A 22,210-nucleotide genomic window follows, 5' to 3' on the forward strand; every position below is an offset into this window, starting at 1 on the left:
CAATCTTACATCTCCCTCCCAAGTGCTGGGATTACAGGCATGGGCCACTAGCTGGCTTATATGGTGCTGGGTGTTGAATCTGGGATTTCTCATACACTAGACAAACTCGTTACCAATTGAGCTGTATTTCCAGTGCCCCTTTCTCTCCCTTCTTTTATTTTTACTTGTCTTTTTTTTCTGTTTCAAAAAAGCTTTATTTTTACCTGGTCCAAGACTTGGGAAGATGCTCCAGGGCGGTTACAAAGCTGCCTAGTGGCTTTAGAGGTTCATTCAGGTGGAGGTCCTGAGGCGTCTGGTGCAGAAGCAGAGGAGGGAGCCCCTTGGAAGGCGTAGAGGCCTCCTAGTCATGCTTGAGATACCTGGGGCATGCCAGTTTGCGTTGGTTGTGGTCCTGCCAGCCAACGGAGATGGGTCAAGTGCTTGCCCATCTTCTTGATCGGCTTCACTTCTTTATCCAGGAAGTGGCTTTCCAAGAAGTCACAGAGGTGAGGTTTTGTGCGGATCGAACCCAGGGCATGCAAATCCAAGAGGGCCTGGTTCAGGTTCTTCTCCACAGCCAAGGCAGCTTCCATGGCCTCCTGTGTTTTACCTCATTCATTTTGAGATGGCTTCTGCACATCTTGGATGAGTGCACTGCCTCCACGATCATTCTGCAACTTGAGGAGACATTCAGTGCCCTCGCACTTCTGCTCCGCCAATTCGTGGAAGAAGCGGCCTACGCCCTCCAAAGCCACATCATTCCGAACAAAAAGGAAGCCCAGAGAGAGGTAGGTGTAAGAGGCCCGCAGGTGAAGCTTGACCAGGCGGTTCACAGCAGCTTCCACTTCGGTGGAATAATTCTGACAAATGTGGAGGTCATTGCTGATCCAGGAGTATGGGGCTAACCACGAAGATGGTGCTGGCTGGTCCTAGGAGTCGAAGGCAGCAAGGAGATGGTCCTGCGACTGGAGAGACTTGCAAGATGGCTGGAAGCTAATAAAGTGGGAGTCCCCAAGTCTGTTCAGTCCAAACACTGTTGAAGCAAGTCACAGATCCATGGGACCTCCAAGACGCTGCCTTATTGGATCTAGACAGGATCCAGCACAGATTGCTCCTGTGCTGTACGACAGTCTGTTACCTGTCTGCTCTCACCTTGCCAAAAGGCACAAAGCTCATATGTCTAAGCTCCTTCTATTTGAGTACAGTTAGGACCGTGTGTATGATGGGAAGTCCACAGCCAGGGACCTTTATAGAGCAGAGGAAACTGAATAGTTAACCTGTGATTCCCTACGTTATACATGGTGTAGTCAACAGCATGTCAGCCTTACCCAAGTATTAACTGTAGCCCACTGAGCCTGACTGAGCACCTCTGGTTTCCAGAGCTGTGTTGAGAGGGAAAAACACTTGTGTTCTTTTAAACCTCAAACCGTGTGGCAACTTGTTGAAGCAGCAATGGGAGGCCCTGCAGGCTTCCTGTCTTTTATTGGCTTGGTGGGCAATTCAAGCGCAGCCTAGATTTTCTCCCTTGGCTCGCTTAACATTTTAAGTGAACCGAGACCAGTATAGGAAGGGATGCATTCGGAGCTATAGAGGTCCCAGAGGCAGAATGGTATGTGGTATGAACTTTAGCACCAGAGTTCTACTGGCCAGTCCCAGGATAAGGTCCATTTCATCTTTAAGAAACACATATGTATACATATACACATACAAACAAACATACATAGCAAACATAAATATACATATGTACACATGTATATACATACACACATATTCAAGTACACATATAAACACACACACACACACACACACACACACACACACACACACACACACACACACACACAGAGGCCAAGTTTCTCATTGTCACCTATGTATTTCCCGTAGCATCTGGATTCAAACATGGGTCTCCAGCAGGAGGTAGCTCAGTTGGTAGAGGGCTTGCCTAGCACACGTGAGACCTCAGGCTCTATCCCCAGTACCACATACACAAGGCCTGGTGGCCCACACTTCCAATTCTAGCACTGGGAGTGGGGTGGGGATAGGAGATCAGGAATTCATTGTCATCCTTGGCTATATAGTGAACTCGAAGTCTGCCTGGGGTACATGAGCCCTCATGATACATGAGTCCGAAGCAAACAAACAAACAAACACACACACAGCTCTCAAGGGTCCCTTTGCCTGAACACACGGCTATCTTGTTTTAAAATAAGTAATAAGCACCACAGAAAGATAAACAAAATGTTCACCACAGAGCACAAGGCTCTAAGGGAGAGGATGGGGGAGGAGAGCAAGGAGTTGTAAGTATAGAAAATGAGGTGGGAGAGCATTTTCTGGAAGGAAGAAACCCAAGAAGTAGAGGAGCTAATGAACTCTTGGTTGTCCCAAGCCCCACCCTGTGCCAACCTTTGAACCATGATGTCTGAACAAAACAAGATAGAGAGGGCTGAGAACAAGAAGTTTCCCTGACCAGACCACAGAAAGAAACAAGCTCTCGGGAAGATTATGCGTACAGAATGAACTTAGTGAGGTGTTTGGTAACTGCTTGGGCTCAGTAAACATTTGCTCTCACCCCAGGACCAAGCCATCCTTTTGTAAGGAGAGATTTTCCCTTGAGATACAGGCAAGGTTCTTCCAACTGAGACTTGCCCCAGCCTGCAGCCTCAGTCCCAGGCTGTTTGGTTTTCTGTTTGCTTGCCTAAGGATGATCTTATTTTTCTCCTCTTTAGTGAGTTCCCTCTAGGGCCTTTGTCCTTTGACCACATCAATTACCACCCATACCTAGTCAGGAGTGGGGTGGGCTGGGATGTTTTTCACCCCGTTACCCCACTTCCTGAATGAGTGGCCAGAATACCCTCTTTGATGGGGAGGAGTGGTTTGTATAACAATCATAGCAACCCTGTTGAAGGATGGCTGTGTTCAGTGATCCCTTCCCAGGTTGCATTGCTCAGCTCAACAGAGGACCTACAGCTCAGTCAGTGAGGTGCCTGCTGTCCTGCAAACATCAGGGCCTGAGTTCAACCTCCAGCATCTCTGTAACATAGCCCGTGTAGTGGTAGCATGCCTGAAACCCCAGCATCAGGAAGGTATCGAGAGACAAGAGGAGCCCTGTGGATTGTTGAGTGGATAAGCTCAAAGTTCAGTGAGAGATCTTATCTCATAAGTAAGGTAGGACTGTATGGTTAAGAGTATTTGTTCTTACAGAACATGTAGGTTCAACTCCCAGCACCTACATGGTGGTTCACAATCATTTATAGCTCTGGTTTCAGGGGATCTGAACACACACACACACACACACACACACACACACACACACACACACACACACACACACACACACACACACACACACAGACATGCACGCACACACACACACACACACACGCACATGCACATGTACACACCATTCTATACAAATACAGTATCTATCAATATCTATCCCAAGGAGATGGAAAACCTAAAACATTTCTTTCTAGCGCCATCTAGGGGAAACTAACAGGTAGAGTAGTGGTCCAGATCATGAAGGGTAGAGAGATGACATCATCTATAAAGGGGAGCAGAACTGAGAGTGAAATCTGGAGTGTCTTACCTTGTACATAATGAGGATTGTACAAAAGGAGTGAACCAGCCTGACCGACCATTCTAGAAACGTTCGTGGACATTTACTGTATTTCGGAGAACATGTTTTGCTGTCGTGGTTTGATTCTGAGATAGTCTTAGGTAGCTCAGGTTGGTCTTGAACTCACTATGTAGAGCTGAGGATGATTTTAAACTTCTGATCCTTCTACCTTTACCTCCAGAGTATTGAGATGACATGTACCATCATGCCTTGTGCATGTAAGAAAGTATGCTACAAACCGATTACTAGAGTCTTCTAGATCTGGTATATGTTTTGAAGGAAGGCCTAGGGGTATGGTGGAATGGTGGCTTGGATTGGGCTTGCCACCAAGCTTGGTGACATGAGTTTGATTCCTAGGACTTACAAGGTGGAAAGCGATATCTGATCCTGAAAGTTGTTCCTCTGACTTTGACCTGTGCTCCTGGCACGCATGCGTCATCCCCCATACACAAACAAATAAATGAAGGCCACTAGTGCCACATCCTGCACAGCTTGGTCCTGGAAACTGGGCCTGGGGTGGCATAGGAATGAAGAAATGACAGACTGTGAAGAAACCACAGGGTACACACGTGCAGAAAGACTGGGATCAGCTGAGCTGTATTCATTCTCTCTCTCTCTCTCTCTCTCTCTCTCTCTCTCTCTCCTCCCTCCCTCCATCCCTCTGGTGGAGGGCACCTCCTATGAGACCCAGAAGTTCAGAACATCTATTACATGCAGCACAAAGAGAAGGGGATAGCTAGTCTTGCTAGGAAGTCTCTATAGGGAAGCAGCCTCCGGTTGCAGCCATCTGGGAGGAGGAAGCTGCAGTTGCCAGTGTTTGTCCACACTAGTCCCTCATTGGTAAGCACTCATAGGTGGACAAGAGGGAGTTTAACATTCTCCTTAGTTTCTCTTGGTAGAAGTCTTTGCCATTCCCACGGGTCTCAGTATTGGGCTCTATTCCATGGCTATGCCCACAGCGACAATATGTGCTCACTTGGAACTTCCTCTACTCCCCACACACAAACCTTAAGGGACCCTTACAACAGTGCAGGTACAGGAAGAAACACCCGAACTAAGGGAGAAAGAAGATGGTTTCAGAGATTGATCAGTGCTGAATGATAAGACAAAGATACTAGTCTGTCACACAGTGCCCGGGGAGGAGAGAGGTGGCCTGGGAGGGTCTCTGAAGTTTCATAGTCGTGTAGAAGACTAAGCAGCAAGAGGCAGCATCTGGAAATGGAAATAAACAGTGTTCTAGCAAAAGAGGACGGGCTTGAGCTTGGAGCATGGCTCAGCAGATAAAGCCCTGGCTTTGAAAATGTCAGGACCTGAGTTTGAGCACTGACATGTACCCTCATGGGAAAAAAGCTGGGCGTGGTGTTGGCAGAGGCTTGCAGTCCTGGCACTGGGAAACTGAGGCAGGAAGATCCCTGGGGCTCACTGGCCAGGCAACCTAGCCAAAGTAGTGAGAAACACTATTTTAAAAAAAAAAAGGAAGGAAGGAAAGAAGGAAGGAAGGAAGGAAGGAAGGAAGGAAGGAAGGAAGGAAGGAAGGAAGGAAGGAAGGGTAGATGGTATCCTTAAAAACAGTGCCTGAGGTTGCAACACACACACACACACACACACACACACACACACACATTCACACACACTCATACACACACTCACACACACACAAATCACACACACATACATTCACACACACTCATACACACACTCACACATACACACACACATACACATAAATCACACACAAACACTCACACACACACACTTACACATACACACTCACACTCATACACACACACGGTGGGGGAAGGGAGGGGAGCACTAAGTTCAATAGGGAGGTAAATAGAAAGTATGATTCAGCCAGGAGAAGAAAAAACAAAGCCCTGGTTCTTGTGCTGGTGGCCATGAACTTGATATAGTCCATCAGTGAACCCCTGGGATGGCTGTTTATGCACAAGCCTTAGGATGCACATGATTGTGTATGGTGGGATTTTGGTCTTCAATGGCATCTGTCAAGGGGATAAGTTGGGGTGAGAAGGAAGAATTGCAGGCACAGAACATTGTGAAAACAGGGGATGAAGCTTGGGCTAAAACTCAAGTTCATGGAAGACTCTTTCCCAACTGTTTTTAAGTAGCCCCTCCCCCTCCCCTCTCCTCCCTCTCTATCTCCCCCCCTCCCCTCCCCTCCCCTCCTCCCCCTCCCTCTCTGTGTACACCCCCTTCTCTCTGCCTGCACACAGAGGTAAGAGAGTATTAGGGGTCCTTCTTTTTTACTCTGCAACTATTTGCTTGAGGCAGGTCTCTCTGAATCTGGACTCCATGTTTTCTTGCCTAGACTGGAAGGCAGCAAGCCCCAGTGATTCTTGACCTCTGCCTACCTCAAACCTGGAGTTACCCGTGTGGGCGGAATGCTAGACTTATTAGCTAGACAGTGAGATCTGAGCCTTCCTGATTGCATAGTAAAGCACTCTTTCTTTCTTTCTTTCTTTTTTTTGTTTTTTGTTTTTCGTTTTGTTTATTCTCTCAGATATTTTGGTCATGACAATTGAAAAAATAACCAACACATCCTCAAACCATGAGTACAACACATACATTCCACTTGACTTCTCTTAAAATTTTAGCATTCTCATGTGTTCTCAGTACAGAAATCCTAAATCTCCATGGTCAAATTTACTCCAGACTCTATTTTAGTGCTATTATAAGGGTGGAATTGTTTCTCTCTTTTTTTTTTCATCTTTTATTCACTTGGGTATTTTTATTTACATTTCAATTGTTATTCTCTTTCCCAGTTTCTGAGCCAAAATCCCCCTAACCCTTTCTCTTTCCCTTCTCTATGGGTGTTTCCCCCTCCATTCTCCCCCTATTACTGCCTTCCCCCCAACAATCACGTTCACTGGGGGGGGGGTTCAGTCTTGGCAGGACCAAGGGCTTCCCCTTCCACTTGTGCTCTTACTAGGCTATTCATTGCTACCTAAGAGGTTGGAGCCCAAGGTCAGTAAGATGGATGAAGCAAAAAAGTGCAGGCTTACAGGAACAGGATGTAGATACAGCCAGAATACAGCAAATACATAGGCGAATGCCATCATTAAACCGCTGAACTGAGAACGGGACCCCCATTGAAGGAATCTTAGAAAGGACTGAAAGAGCTTGAAGGGGCTTGAGACCCCATATGAACAACAATGCCAACCAACCAGAGCTTCCAGGGACTAAGCCACTATCCAAAGTAAAGCACTCTTAACCACTGAGCCATCTCTCCAGCCCTCCATGTCCAGGCCCTGAACCACTTGGTTTCAAGGTCAGTTCTTGTCTCTCTTACTACAGTGTGATAGGCTTGGTGACAATCCTACCATATTGTTCCTGTTTCCCTCCACGTTTCTTTCCCTCTGTGCATGTGATGAATCCCTTTTCCACCCATCTGCATGAGCTCTGAACATCTTTTTGGTGAGAGGGGATGCAATCATTTCCGTATCCAGTAGAGAGGGCAATAGGTTTTAAACTACACTGTCCTTTGACAACAATGGGGTACTGGAAAGATCTCATCTCTCCCTCTATTACAAAGTTCTCACTTCCTTTAATCATAGGCCTTCAGGAGCTCTCAAAGAACACCAGAGGTCTAAAATTCTATGTGGACCCTGGTTACGACACATGTTCTAGCTCAAACCCCAGAAAATCTAAATCTGTGTACACAGAACACCAACATAGAACACCAACCTATCCCTCAGTTTGTTCTTCCCTTTAAATCAAATGTAATCTGAACCAAATGAGATTTTAAAACAAAAGCTACCTTCATTATCTGTAGGAACAGAGATGTGTATACATGTGTTCAGGTGGACATACCTGTGTGAGTGAGCGTTCATGTGTGTGTAGAGGACAGAAGACAAGCACAGATGGCCTTCCTTAGGCACAGTCTACGTTGTGCTTTGTTAGTTTAGTCTCGAGACTGAGGCTGTCAGTGGACTGGAACTTGCCTAGTAGGTTAGCCAGGCTAGCCAGTGAGCCCCAGGAAGGTGCTCGCTTCTGCCCACCAGCACTGGGATTACTACTGTGTACCATCTGGTTGGGTCCTCATGTCTGGGGCAAATACTTTACAAAGTTAGCCATCTTCGAAGTCCTGACTTGAGTCATAAGGGTTTCAAGAGTAGGATTTGGTATTTCTTAAATATAATTGGGATTTAATATTGAGAATACATTGTTTACTATCACAGCAGCAGAGAAATACAATAATGTCAGTCCCATGAAACTCAGCAGGTAAAGTCACTCTATGGCCAGGAGTGAGGTGTGGAGGGGTGGGGTTGTTATCAGATGTTCCCAGCCTAGACTCTGCGTCTTGGCTTTGTCACCTTAGGTGAGGTCGTTGTACTGCTTGGTTTCAGCTTCCTCACTGGACCTGGTGATCCTCTAACCTGTCTGTCAGGTGCTGTGAGGTAAGTGTCTGGCTCCTGTTGGCTGTCCAACATGATCTCTCACCTTCTTTTTCCTTTTGGCTCTCAGCTAGGAAAACTCTCCTCCCTTCCTTCAAAGATCTAAAGGAAGGCTTTTGAGAATTTGTTCCATGCACCTGACATGACCGCACATGTATGTAATCCTAGATCTTGGGAGTTTGGGAGGCAAAAGCAAGAAGATCACAGTTTCAACATCAGCGGTGACCTAAGTAGTGAGATCTTGTCTCAAAAACTTAAAAAAAAAATCACAATATAGCAAGTGGTAAGTGCTATATGCATGCCAGCCCACGGGACTAGTTTATTGTCTGTGATGCAATTCAACCTTGCAGTCACATAGTGTGTTCCTGTGTGGGGTTGGTAGAATAACAGGTCAGGTGCAGCTTATACACCAGACACACATAGTCTGTGTGCACCGAGACACATACACACACATAAACACACATAAACACACATAAACACACACATACACAGTGTGTGTGCACACACACGCACACACACATACACACACACACACACACACACACACATAAACACACACACACACACAGTGTGTGTGCACCAAGACACACACACACATAAACGCACACACATAGTGTGTGTGCACCAAGACACACACACACATAAACGCACACACATAGTGTGTGTGCACCAAGACACATACACACACATAAACATAAATACACACACACACACACACACACACACACACATACATGTATGCTCAAAACTTACAGAATCCCCTGTCTATGTTAAAGCAATATATACCTTGGGAATGCCAACATTGGGGATTCTTCTATGGTCTGAATAAGGTCCATGCATTAGTAAGATTATAGAGGAGAAAAGCAATTACATCAAGATATAGTTATTAAGATTTTGAAAAACAAACACACAATGATGTCATATGTAATCATAGTTAATGTACTGCTTTTTTACCAATGCATTGAATATTAATGCTGGCTTCAGACTGCCATACATTTGGAACTCAGACAAACATAAATATTTAAAAATAGTTGCAACCACTGCAGTAGGAATGAAAATACCTATAATTTCTATTAGTCACAAAATTGCAGAGAGTTCTCTGTCTGTGTTCATTGGAAGAAACTCTTCATTTTACTTGGAGGGTAGCGAAAATTGGGCTGTAAATTTTCCTGATCCAAATTCATGAATTTTCCTATATTTTCTGTTTGCCTCAGCCTGAGGAGCCCTGCTCCAGAGTATAAAACTGAGACACCGAGACACATACACACATAAACACACATAACAACTGGGGGTTGAAGAGATGGCTCAGCCCGTAAAGTGCTTGCTGTACAAACATAGGGGCCTGAGTTTGAACTCAGAACTCAGGAAAAACCCAGAGCATGGTGGTAGATACCTGTGATACCTTGCTGAGGATGTAACACAGATATATCTCTTCAACTCAATGGCCAGCCGGCTTAGCCACTTGGTGAACCTCTAGGCAGTGAGGAATCCTGTCTCAAAAACCAAGGTGAATGACACCCCCAAAATGACAGCTGAGGTTGATGTCTGATCTCTACATTTGTGTATACATACTCAGAACAGACACACACAAATACACACACACACACACACACACACACACACACACGTGTGTACATACCTGCCCCCAAAAGCACAGAATCCCCTGTCTATGTTGAAGCAAGATATATACCCTGAGAATGCCAACGTGTAGAGGCTACTCATTCATCTGGCCCTTTCTTCCCTTTTCCCTTTGGAATGACAACTTGGGGTAAACACAGAGACTCCCATGACCATTAAAATAGTGTCCAGCACAGAAGGTTTTCAGTGGCAGTTACTGAGTAAGAATTTATTGAGAGACCAGCACATTACCCAAGGGGAAATGGATCCTTATCACCCAATTCAAAAGCTCTCGGGATCTGTGTACCTGATGCTTTTTTCCTGCTCTTCAGGTTCCGAGGGCACTGGCTTCTAGAACCTTCTGGAATCAGCTTCTGGAACTTTCTGTCAGCATGCCTCATCCTTCCCTGGCACCCAGTCATGTCTCAGCACTTCCTCCTGTACTTTTGACCAAAAGCAATCTTCTTCTCCATGCCAGTCCTCATCCCACTCCCAGTCTTTTTTTTTTTTTCTTCTGTCTTCTACCCATGAACCAGGAATCTTCTCCTCCCTTCATAAGCGAACTTGATAACAGACAAAACCCAGATCCCAGAGTCATAAGGAAGCCTGAGATGCTGGACCCCTGAGCTGCATTCTTACCTTTTATATCAGTGACATTTCTTTAGCGCTGAGACAGAAGCAATTTGAGGGAGGAAGGATTTCCTTGGCTCACAGAATCCCCTAAATGTTAGCATTCCCAGGATCTATATCTTGCTTCAGCATAGACAGTGGATTCTGTGGGTTTGGGGCATGTGTATGGGGAGTGGGTGGGTGCACACAGACTGTGTGTCTGCTGCACCTGGCCTCTTGGTTCACCAACCACACAAAAGCACACACTGTAGGCTGCAAGGTTGAATTGCATCACAATTTTTAGTTCCATGAAGCATACGCCCAGGGAGGGGCCCAGCCCATGGGGATAGTGCTACCCCTTCAGTCAGGATAGATCTCCATCCTCTGGTAAGCTTCTCTGGGATCCCTCCTATAGGTACCCCGAGAGGTGGTTACCCTGGTTAGTCTAAGTTCGGTAAACTTGACAAGGAAGAGGAACCACCACAATGCCCAATACACTTGTTTTCATGGAAACGAAGTGGGTTTTATGAAAAATAAAATACAAAGAAGTAAGAGGGTACCCTTGGTAGAGAGGAGGAGCCAGAGAGGTTGAAAAGGTTGAATACCCAGCGTCTGCGTGCCTGCTCTCTTTCATATTGGTCTTCATCCCATAGAACATTTCAGCAGGAGGCATGTTTCAGACCTGAGATAAGGTCAGGCAACATGCCTAGGGCTGTACTGCTGAAAAAGAACAGATGAGATAGGATCTCTCTCTCTCTCTCTGTGTGTGTGTGTGTGTGTGTGTGTGTGTGTGTGTCTCACACACACCCTCAACTACTGCCTGTTCTTTCCTAATTAAAGTTGGGAAACCGGATGGAGCAGCCTGCAGTAACCTGCCTCCCTCCCGTTGGCTTTCAGACTACGGAAACAGAAAACCCCCAAGAAATGGACATTTCCCCAGGAATTTCACGCTGGAAAAGGGAGAGGGCAAACCCTGAGCTAGTCCAAGGAGGGACTTGCCTCCCTCGAAAAGACAGTTCAGACCTTTGTGACAACCGTGGCCTACTTTCTGGCAAAGCCTGGAGCTGAGACTGGGATGGGTTAATGGTGAACAGGACCATACCTTGACTGTGTAGTTCTATGCTTCTTGCCCTCTGTTTAAATCTGAAGTACAACTTGGGTGGGGAAGGTCTCTAGACCTCTCTGCCCCTCTTCTCAACGTGGCCATATTAAATACATGGCATCTTTCCTGCTTTTCACTAATATTTGTGTCTTTAATTGGCAGATCTTGTTTATTAGGGCTGCCAGGGCCAGATCCAGGCCCTAACTCCAGTAATGTTTCCTTCTTAAAAAAGAAAACTCTCCTCTCTCCCTCTCCCTCCCTTCTCCTTCTCTCCTCCTCTCTCTCTCTCTCTCTCTGTATGTGTGTGTGTGTGTGTGTGTGTGTGTGTGTGTGTGTGCGTGTTTGAAAAGAGAAAGAGAGACAGAATCAGAAGGTGGGTACACAAATTTTGTGGAGTCTATTCTCTCCTCCTATCTTTACAAGGATTCTGGGATCAAATTGAGCTTTGCAATAAGCATCTTCACCTGGTAAGCCATCTTGCAGACCTGTCCAGTAACATCCTCCTTCCCAGAGGGGCCTGCCTGGTCACACTGGCCACAGCCTCTCATCCTGTGGTGATGTAAAATGGCTGTGAAAAGTTTTTATATTCAGTCACTTCTTGGCTCCCTGAGGAGTGAGAGCCTGAGGAGTGAGAGCTTTCCAGAGGGCCAGCACTCCACGGGTTCGATGTTGAGTACCTGTTTCTCAGGGTACCACATCCTGGCCTGTAACTGGGTCTGCAGCCCAGGGACACAGTTGATGTTTCTGCTGGAAGCAGATTTGTAGACATTTACAAACCTGGTGGAATTCACAGCTGCTTCTACATAAATAATTTGACAGTGTCCTCATTCTAAGGGAAGAACACCTAGGACTCCTCCAAGACCTTAAACGAAATATTTTCTGTGTTCCCCTTGCTTGGCATGAGATGTTAATTATAGTGTGTTTATGGCGGTTGCTATGGCTTAGACTAAGAGGCAGCTGAATCATTTAAGACTTGCTTTTCAAACAAGGACATCCTTGAGGCTGGGAACTGCGCCTGTAATTTTTCTTTTTCTTTTCCTGTGTGTGTGTGTGTGTGTGTGTAGATCTAGGCACACAATAGATGCTGGAACAGAGACATTATGTTCTGTGGTGTGGCCACTCCTAAGCTGTCCATTCTCCTGTAAATAAACCCAATTAAATAGACGGGTTCACCAAACTGGGCTTGGGTGGAATCCTTTCTTTGCTTTCCCATGTCTGCCCTACCCATGGTGCATAGGTATGCATTCGTCTCCTCAGGAACAGTTCACAAGACACTCAGGCACAGCCGGCTTCTGAAGGGAGAGACCAGTCCTTCTGGCTCCTCTCAGCAGAGAGAGGGTAAGTGCTCAGACAGGACACGTGGACGCTGAGAGAGAAACACTGTCTCTCTCACTGTTGGTTCACAGCTCTGCTCTTGATTCTTCTTTGCAAACAAAATGGACCTTGGAGTTGGTGTCTCTTTTTGGTATATCTTTCATAGAAGTAAAACATTCTACCTTAAGGAGCTTGAGAAGTGAAACTACACATTGGGGGTTGGCTTTTGCCACTGTGAAAGGGCAAGAGATGAAGAAAAGGTATTTCTCATGACATTTAAGGCATTTGAACACGATCCTGACTACCAAGGCTCAGTGTGTATACCAGGTTTTTGGTACACACATCTTTTTTTTTTCTACAGGGCAGTTGCATATTGGAAATGGAAAGTGAGCCACTAAAAATGACAGAAATGGACTTTCTTTGTATACACTTGGGAATGTACACACCTAAGTGCTATAGAAACATGCCTTTTGTGTTTACTCAGAAACTAGTAGTCTCAGGAAGAGCACAAGTCTAGTTTTGGGGTAGACTTGGAAATGTGACCCTCACAGGGTTCTGGGTACCCAGCACCTGAACTGAATTGGGCCCCAGTGAAGATTGAATTCCTTCTTTTCTGAAGGCTTGACCCTGGCCAGTACTCACCATGAATACCGGGAATGGGTCTGGAAATGGCCTTGTGTAGCTCCAGGCTTCAGAGAGAGGCTCAGAGCTGCAGAGATCTGGTCTCTAAGATAGAGTGAGGCCAGCGCCTATAGATGCTTGAACTTCTCTTCATGTTGCCTTTTGCAAGGCCCCAAGTTCTCTGTTACAGCGTGTGCATGAGTGCGTGTGTGTGTGTGTGCGCGCGCGCGCGCACGTGTGTGTGTGTGTGTGTGTGTGTGTGTGTGTGTGTACACTGTATGAGGCAGATGCTGAGTAGGTGAATAATCCTCAATGCTGAGAATCTTCCACAGGAGACTAGAATGTCTCCATAGAGCATTTGGGAAAGCACCTCTGTTCTATAACTGGTCAGTGGGAGAGGAGGGCCATTAGAGGTGAGACAGGCTTCTGAAAGTCCCAGACACGGGGGCCTCACATGACAAGCCCCTAGTAAGATTGGGGAGCTTATTAAGGTCTGGATTCTGTCTTCCTTTCTCCCAGCCTTCTCCCTTCAGGGCCAGGTGAGTCCATATTGGCTGTCCTGTGGCTCCCCATGGAGGCCATACTGTGTTAAACCTCTCCATTTCTGGAAAAATCTTTTCCTTTGCTGCCTACTTGATTAACTCCAACATACCCTTGATTTTCACCTTTTTTTTTCCTTTATAGAGTCGTCTCTGATTTTCCAAACTGAATTAATCACCAGCTCCCTCTGGGAACCGTCTGCAGCGTGTACCATGTCACCTCTGTTGTTCCACTCAAAATTGATTTTTTATGAGTTGTCTTTCCCATTAGACCATGAGCACCAAAGGGCAGGAACCTGGTCATATTCATTTCTGTTATCTTCAACCTGTGGCTCGGGGCCATAATGTCGATATTAAATAGACACTCAGGTTCAGACCTCAAGTGTCTCACTGAAGACCTTCCTGCATTTAGAAGGGCTTGGCTGAGGAAATGATCTACCTGGCGCCCAGTTGACACCCCGGTGCTGCCTGGCTCTCTGAGCAGCTCATACCCGTCTGTCTCCCTCCCTGGCTGGGGCACCCCATTCTGTTCTCAGAATGCTTGAATTCTGTGCTTTTCCTGCTTGCTGGTAGACCAGTTGGCTAACTCAGGGTCAAAGTATCATTTCCAGAAGTGGTGGTGCTTGCTTGTAACTGCAGCACATAGGCAGTTGAGGCAGGAGGATTCTTATGTACTAGAGTGAGACCATATGTCAAGGTATGTCTTTGGTATGCTGGGGGTAGAAATAAGAAATCAAGGCAATAAGTGTTTCTGAAATACAATTGTTCTTCCTGCACTTTGTGTTCAATTGCTACCAGTAATCAGGATTTTCTAAAATAATCTTGGAATTATTTGCTCGATCACTGTCAAAAGAAATGATATTGATATGACTAATAGAAAAGACTCTCATATAATCGCTGTTAGCTAAATGTTTCTTCCAGCACTCTGTGGAGTTTTAAAAAGCCTTCTAAGACTTGTAAAGAAGATTATAAGATCTGTAAAGAAGTATAACCAGCTCGTGTGTGTAGCTACCTGCCCTGACTTGAGACTTTGTATACCGGCTCTGAATTTTTGTAATGACTTATTTCAGGTCACACCCTCCTCTCTGGGTCCTAATCCACCTGTGGCTATCAGGAAATTCCCACCTACCCAGAGACTATGGGAAGGGAATGCTCAAGGCTTAGACATGGCAGTGGAGTGTCGGGGGAGGGGGGGTTCTTTCAACAAACATGCATTCGTGAGCACACACAGGCGAATACTTTCACATACATATGTGCACACGTAAGCTCATTGTTTTGGGGACATCATTGTAACCACATGGGTTTTCTGAGATTATAGTTAACGGGAGAGGGAGCAAATAGCCTGAAACTCAAATGTCACACACAGGGACCCTGAATCTTCATGACATTATAGCTGTTGATTCTTTCACAGAGCCCCTCTACAGATGGAATTCCCATAATGTGAACCAATGAAGCCTTCTCCTTGTTTATGCCAGTGTTTAGGAGGCTCTAAACAATTACAAACCAAAATTTCCCATAAGCCGGAAAACTACGCTAAAATCCAAAGTTGATAGAAAGCAGAAAGCTAGCAACGAGGACCCTAGAAGAAGTGGAATGTCTGAATAGATCTGTAGCAAAAATCAGATGCCTTTCATTTCCGTCACTGCTGATAAGAAGATACCACAGGGAAGAAGGGGTTTCTCAGCTTACATCCAGGCTACCGTCTACCGTAGAGAGGAAGTCAAGGTGGGAACTCAGCCTCTGGCTACGTCAAAGCCACACATGAGCAGAGCGAACGGAACACACCCGTGCTGCCTGCCCTCTGCCCCAGAGATTTCACACAGCGTTTGCCTGTCCTCTAGCTTTGAGCCCTCAGCCTAGGGACGGTGGGCTAGGTGCTTCTTATATTAACAGCCATGACAATCACCCTCAGAGATTTCCCCAGGCCAATTTCCCCCAAGACAAGTCTATAACTGGCGCTTGTTTCTCGGGTTGTGGCGAGTTGACATTTAAAGCTAACTATCAGGGTTTGTAATAATAATATAAAGAAAGGGCCAGGTGATGCCACCTGGAGAAACTCATTGGTGGCCCTGGTGCACTTTGGGGGATTATACTTTGCCCTTGGGAATCTTAGGAGGAGATATAAATCTTATTTACATCTGTCCAGCGAAGGAATTCTTGCAAAAGTAGCAGAGAAAGCTGTCATTCTGGAAAGACCCTGAACCAGGAGTCAGTCAGCCAGGGAATGTGATGTCACTCCTTCCCTCACTTGCGGCACAGCACCACTTGATGCTTTCATCCTGCTTTGTTGTAAGACAAAGACTAGCAGAATAGCAGCAGCCTGCCACTCTTACAGGATTAGTGGGAGGATCCGACGGGATGAAATTATTATCCTATTTGTAAAATGCTATAAGTGTATTCTTTTTCTGCCTTCACTTGGAGCTCCCCGAAAGCTGTCAGCGAGTGGCAAACAAAAGGATGTCACAGCTCCTGTCACCTTTCATTCCTTCTTAATGAATATCCCCCAGCTAATCTGCAGTCACGGAGGACTCTCATTAATATGGAACTTATATAATTCATAAACAGCTTTGGCAGCTCAGAAAGGGTTTAATCAGTTGCCTTCACACTTAATTATTTTAAAACCTCGATAATGGTCAAATGAGCTGCATGGCACTTTAATTAATTTGCATTAAGCCCAGAGGTCTTGAGTGAGCAGCTGAGTTTATGAACACACAGTCTAAGGGGCTTGGCAGAGACATGTCAAGCCTGAATGAGCATCTGGGTTAGTTCCCATTGGTACCTCCCAAGTCAGTCTCTTTGTGTGTGTGAGTTCTATTTACATAATTCCTTTCTTTGTTTATTTTATTAAAATTGGCCTCGGAGCCTCTGAAAGTGAGCTCATTGCTGTAATTTGCGGGGAGAGCTCTGGAGTTAGCTACAGATCTCCATTGTTTATTTCTCCCTCCTCCAATGCCTATGGCTAATAGAGAGGTGGAAGGATGCTACTTAAGTTTTCAATTTTAAGCTTAAGTTTGTGTGTGTGTGTGTGTGTGTGTGTGTCTGAGTGTGTGTCTATGTGTCTCTCTGTGTGTGTATGGGTCTATGGAGAGAAGAATTGGTGTTTTGAACTCCCTATAACAGTGGGCTGATAATCTCTGCACCGTACGAAAAATTCCCATTGGATATCAAAGACCTTTTGCACCCATTTGACCTGAGCCACATGCAACTTTGAATTGGCTGTGCTCAGTTGTGGAGGGCAAGGATGACCTTGATACAAGGCTTTCTCCAAGACCCTGATAGAAGGAACACGAAGGAACACACTTGGCAGAGCCAGCTATGGCTTGGGGCCAGGGCTCCGGGGGAGTTGTAGATCCTGACAAGTCGACCCTAAGAAGCTATGTTGATCAGTTCCAAGGCCACTGGTTTCTGACACCCTTGAGATATTCAGTGTTCCCCTTTGCAACATTGGTTGATTAGGCAACTTATTCCCATTATATGATGGAGCGTTCCTTTGACACTGCCCATTTATCCCCTGGAAACAGTATACCTGCTGCTGTACTTCTTAATAGGCTTGCTTGACATAAATATAGCTTGCTCAAGACATCTGGAGGCCACCTACTCCATCTTCTTTTTCTCTGATTCCTGCATCCCTTCTTCCTCAGGACCCTGTCACTGAAGAATGACCTGCTGGTCCAGGTCACTCAGTGACATTACCACTTGTCCCAAGCCCCAGATGTTGCTCTCTCAAGCATGGCTGTGGAGTGAATGTATTACCCACCTCTCTAGATTTTGGGTGAAAACCTGTCCCATCGTGAGACATTTTTTAAATTGAAATTATTGGTTGGACAAAAAAGAAAAAGAAGGGGGTAAGAGAGCCATGCATGCGGATTAATTTCACTGCTCTATTTTCTATTTAAGATTTATTTCTGAAAACCGTGGTGTGTGTGTGTGTGTGTGTGTGTGTGTGTGTGTGTGTGTGTGTGTGTGTGTGGTATGTGCACAGATGAGCCTAGGTGCCTATGGAATCCAGAAGATGGCATCAGTAATGTCCTGCAGCAGGAGTTACAGGTACTTGTATGCCCCCTGATGAGGGTGCTTGGGACATGGGTCCTCCGCAAAGACATGGTGTGCACCTAACCACTGAACCATCTCTCATTTGTCCCTGGTACATTTCCCATCATTCCCAGAATGCCGTTGGTTCTGGGAGAAGAAGGCAGTCTTGTGTCAAAGTTGATTGTCATAGCTTCCACCTCCCCCTCCCTCCACTCCACTTCAATTCCATCAGTGGCATTGATTTTTATCAAGAGACAAAGAAGTGAAAGGCAGCCATTCAGGATAAAATGGTTGGGGTGCTCCCAGAGTTTGGAGCAATTAAATCTGCTGTAACACGCAGTGTGAATTGTATCGTGGTTTGTTAGAACACCTGTTAGACCTAGGTTAGATTTTGGAGCCAAGTGTTGACAAGAAGTTGATGATCTGGCCTGTGTAAACTTTTGGGGTTAATTAACAGAATGTATATTGTTGGGAAGTCTCATGTATTAACATTAGGACCTGCCAGGCATGCCTTGCAACAGAAATGCCACGCTAGGAAGGGCATGGAACTGGCAGTATCTGCTACACATGTTTGACTCAGGTTAGACTCCCAGTTGATGCCAAGAGTTCTAGTTTAGATCCGACCCTCCAGTGATCAATCTGGTTTATTCAGATCTACAGACAGCTCTTGATTACAAGGTGAACGTAGAAGTTATCAAGGTTGCATGCAAGGAAATCAGGTCTTTTAGGGGTATCTTGTGACAGAAGAGAAATGGACAGAGAGAATGGGGTTAGCTCTTGCCTACTGTATAGTAGTTGAATGCAGAAACTTGTGAGTCATAGAGATCCGTGTTCAAGTCCCGACTGGAACGTACAATGTAGTACTGATACACTGAGTTTTTGTAGCCTCCTATACAAAAGGGGTCATTGAACAATGAATTGTATCCTTCCTGTTCATATTAACCTCTCTCTCTCTCTCTCTCTCTCTCTCTCTCTCTCACACACACACACACACACACATACACACACACACACACACACACACACACACACACACACACACACACACACACACAGTGGTGGGGTGAGGGTCGAGTAGCCCAGGCTAACTTTGAACTCTCTGTGTCACTACAATGACCTTGACCTCCTATCTCCTGGCCAGTGCTATAGTTACAGATGTATGCTAGCATGCCTGGTTAATGTAGTGCTGAGGATAAAACCCAGGTCTTTTCATGTGTTAGGCAAGCACTCTACTAACTAAGCCACATTCCCCAGCCCTGAAATCCTAACACCAAGTACCTGAGAATGAGATCATTTGGAGCGGAAGTCCTTCAAGGTAATAACAAAGTCAAATCAAGTCATTGTTATAACTTCTAATTTCATGCATTTGGTTTGCCTATGTTGTGGTTTGAATGTGAAACACCCCCCATAGATTCCCATGTTCAAATGCTTGTTCCCAGCTGAAGGCACTGGGTGGGAGGGCGGTAGACTCTTCAGGAGGCAGTGCTTTGCTGGGGGAAGCAGATCTCTGACTATGTGCCTTCGGGTCTTTATAGCCTGGTCGCTTTCCCCTCTGCCTTCTACTTCCCAGTGCAAACACAGTGTGAGCAGTTGCCTCATATTCCTGCCACCATGCCTTCTCCACCAAGATGCACTGTGCCCTCAAACTGCCAGTCCAAATAAAACCTTTCAGCCCTAAACTGGTTTTGTCAGATAGAGTAACAAGTAGTGATACCCTTGTAAGGAGTGAGAACACAGGTTCCAGGGAGGAGACTGCCATCTACAGGCTGGAGGAAGAGTCAGAGTGGAAATTGCTAGAAACTTAACTCCAGGATTCCCAGCATCCAAACATTGAGAAAATAGTTTTCTCTTGTTTAGTTAGCTTGTCTGTGGCATTTTGTTATAGCAGTCCTTGCCAGCGAATGCAATGGGTAGAGAATTTTTATAAATCTCCTATGCTGTGTGGATTTAGTAAGCATCTAGGGTCAAAACAGGTATCACAGAATCTGACATTCAGTAATGCAAATTCTCTTGGATATTCACCTAGTGAATGAAGATTTCAGGGGACCAATCAATCACTGGGCAAGTAGGCGGGACTTCCGGGTCAGAGGGAGAAAGAGAAGAGACAGGAAAAGGTGACTAGCTTTGGGACCGGGAGAGCCTGGGGGAAGCAACATGTAGCAAAACATAGGCCCCCGGTTTAGATGGCAGATCCGCCAGGATTCCCCACCAGAGGATTTAACTTAGAATGGCTTACAAATTAGGATGCTAGTTGCTGCACCCAGCGATTGAGTTACCTGTTGGTTCTAAATTAAGTTTGTGTGGCGTTTTCCTTCACATGGCAACCTGAGTTCCAGAGAAAGGTACAGTGGCAGGGCACCCCAGCCAGCCATGGGGATTTGGATGCATGGGGCTGGCGTGGCAGCGACCCGCCATGAAAACTTACTTAGGGAGTCGGGCGGAGAGATTTCAGAGCTCCCTGGTCAAGAGTCTGCGGAGAGAACAGGCCAGGCCCGCCGGTGCCCTGAGGCGATAGCATGGGTGCTTGGAGGCAGGCTGTGGCGTTGGTAAGACCACTGGGGCCAGAGAGTAGCATTTTTTTTTAGTATTTAACGCTGTGTGTGTGTGTGTGTGTGTGTGTGTGTGTGTGTGTGTGTGTGTGTATGCACTAGAGAGTGCGAGCTGAGCACAGGCCCAGGCATGCATTAATTTACTGCTCTCTGCTCTTGACTAGGAGTGTGATGTAACTGGCTGCTTCAAGGTCCTGCTGCCTTGATGTCCCCGAAGGGATGGGCTGTAATCAGGAATTGTGAAGTAAAATAAGCCCGTTTTCCATTAAACTAGTTTTTTTTTCCCCCAAGATATTTTATCATAGCGACAGATGTGAAACTAGAACACTCCACTACAGAGACACATGTCCACTGAGAGTCACTATGATTTCATTGTCTTTCCCAGATCAATGGTATTTGATCCGGCTACACTTTATGTCCTGTACTAAAGAGCAGATGTAAATATCATTTGAAATACGGTGCATACGGGGCATCCTTTTTATAAGCTACAAATGGTTTCCTTAAGACTTTGATTTATTGCTAATCTCCTTTCCCGTTCAGTAATCACTGAACTTGACTGCGGTTTAATATGCATGTGTGGGACCATGGGAATTATCACTGGGAGGCCTGGGTCGGATTAAGCAGTTAATTCTGAGTGGAGAGCAAAGAGCAAAACCAGATCAGAATGCTATGACAGAAGGGCAGACTTAAGGAAGACTTTGGGGTAGCTGTACTGTGAGGGAGGCATTGAAGAGTACACAAGGAGAAACTGGGGAGCAATGATTCTCAGCCTGGGAGTTGAACAACCCTTTCACAGGGGTCTTCTAGGACCATCAGAAATATCACATATTTGCATTGTGATTCATAACAGTAGCAAAATTACAGGTATGAAGTAGCAATGAAAATAATTTTATGGTTGGGGGTCACCACAACACGAGAAACTGCATTAAAGGATCATGGCATCAGGGAGGTTGAGAGCCACTGTGCTGGAGTGTTATCTGGGGTTCGGAGAATGGATATTCTCTAAAGTATTGTGTTGTTGAATGAATGTACAGCATAAACAATGAAGAGATAATTTCTGCGTGTATGTGAGTTGCGTATATGTACATTTATGTGCAGGTATGTATATCCATGTCCTGTTTTATCATGCCCTACCTTGTTCCTTTGAGGCAACGTCCCTTATTGAATCTGGGATAGGCTGATAGCCAGTGTGGTGGTTTGAATAGGTTTGGCCCCCATAGACTCCTGCGTTTGAATTCTTGGCCCACAGGGAGTGGCATGACCAGGAAGTATGGTCTTGTTGGAGTAGGTGTGGTCTTGTGGGAGGAAGCGTGTCATTGTGAGGGTGGGCTTTGAGGTTTCCTAGGCGAGCTCTTCCCAGTGTAAAATCAGAGCCTCCTCCTGGCTGCTTGCAGAAGACGGTCAGTCCCCTTCTGTTGCCAGCAGATCAAGAGGTAGAGAGCTCTCAGAACCTTCTCCATAGCCATGTCTGCCCCGATGCTGCCATGCTTCCTGTCATGAGGGGAGTGAACTGACCCTCTGGAACTGTACGCTAGACCCAATTAAATATTTTCATTTATTAGAGTTGCCTCCATTTTGGTGTCTCTCTACAGCAAGAAAACTGTGACTAAAACAGCCAACAAGCTCCAGCCATCCTCCTGTCTCCATCCCCAAAGTTGGAGTCACAGGCACGCACGTGACCAAGCCTGGCTTTTCATGTGGGTATAGGAAATTCAAACTGAGGCCCTTATGCATGGACAGCAAGTGCTCTTACTTACTGAGCCATCTCCCCAGCCCTGGGAACTAATTAATTTGTGATTTGAAGTTATTCAGGTAAATGA

The 22,210-nt window shown here is 45.9% G+C and overlaps 1 pseudogene; it reads right to left on the reverse strand.

Moving 5' to 3' along the window:
• Positions 1-344: 344 nt before the first annotated feature.
• LOC116911562 lies at positions 345-4,034 on the reverse strand (annotated as a pseudogene).
• Between the last annotated feature and the right edge of the window lie 18,176 nt (positions 4,035-22,210).

The sequence above is a fragment of the Rattus rattus genome, chromosome 10 (genome assembly GCF_011064425.1).
Source record: "Rattus rattus isolate New Zealand chromosome 10, Rrattus_CSIRO_v1, whole genome shotgun sequence".
Classification (NCBI taxonomy): Eukaryota; Metazoa; Chordata; class Mammalia; order Rodentia; family Muridae; genus Rattus; species Rattus rattus.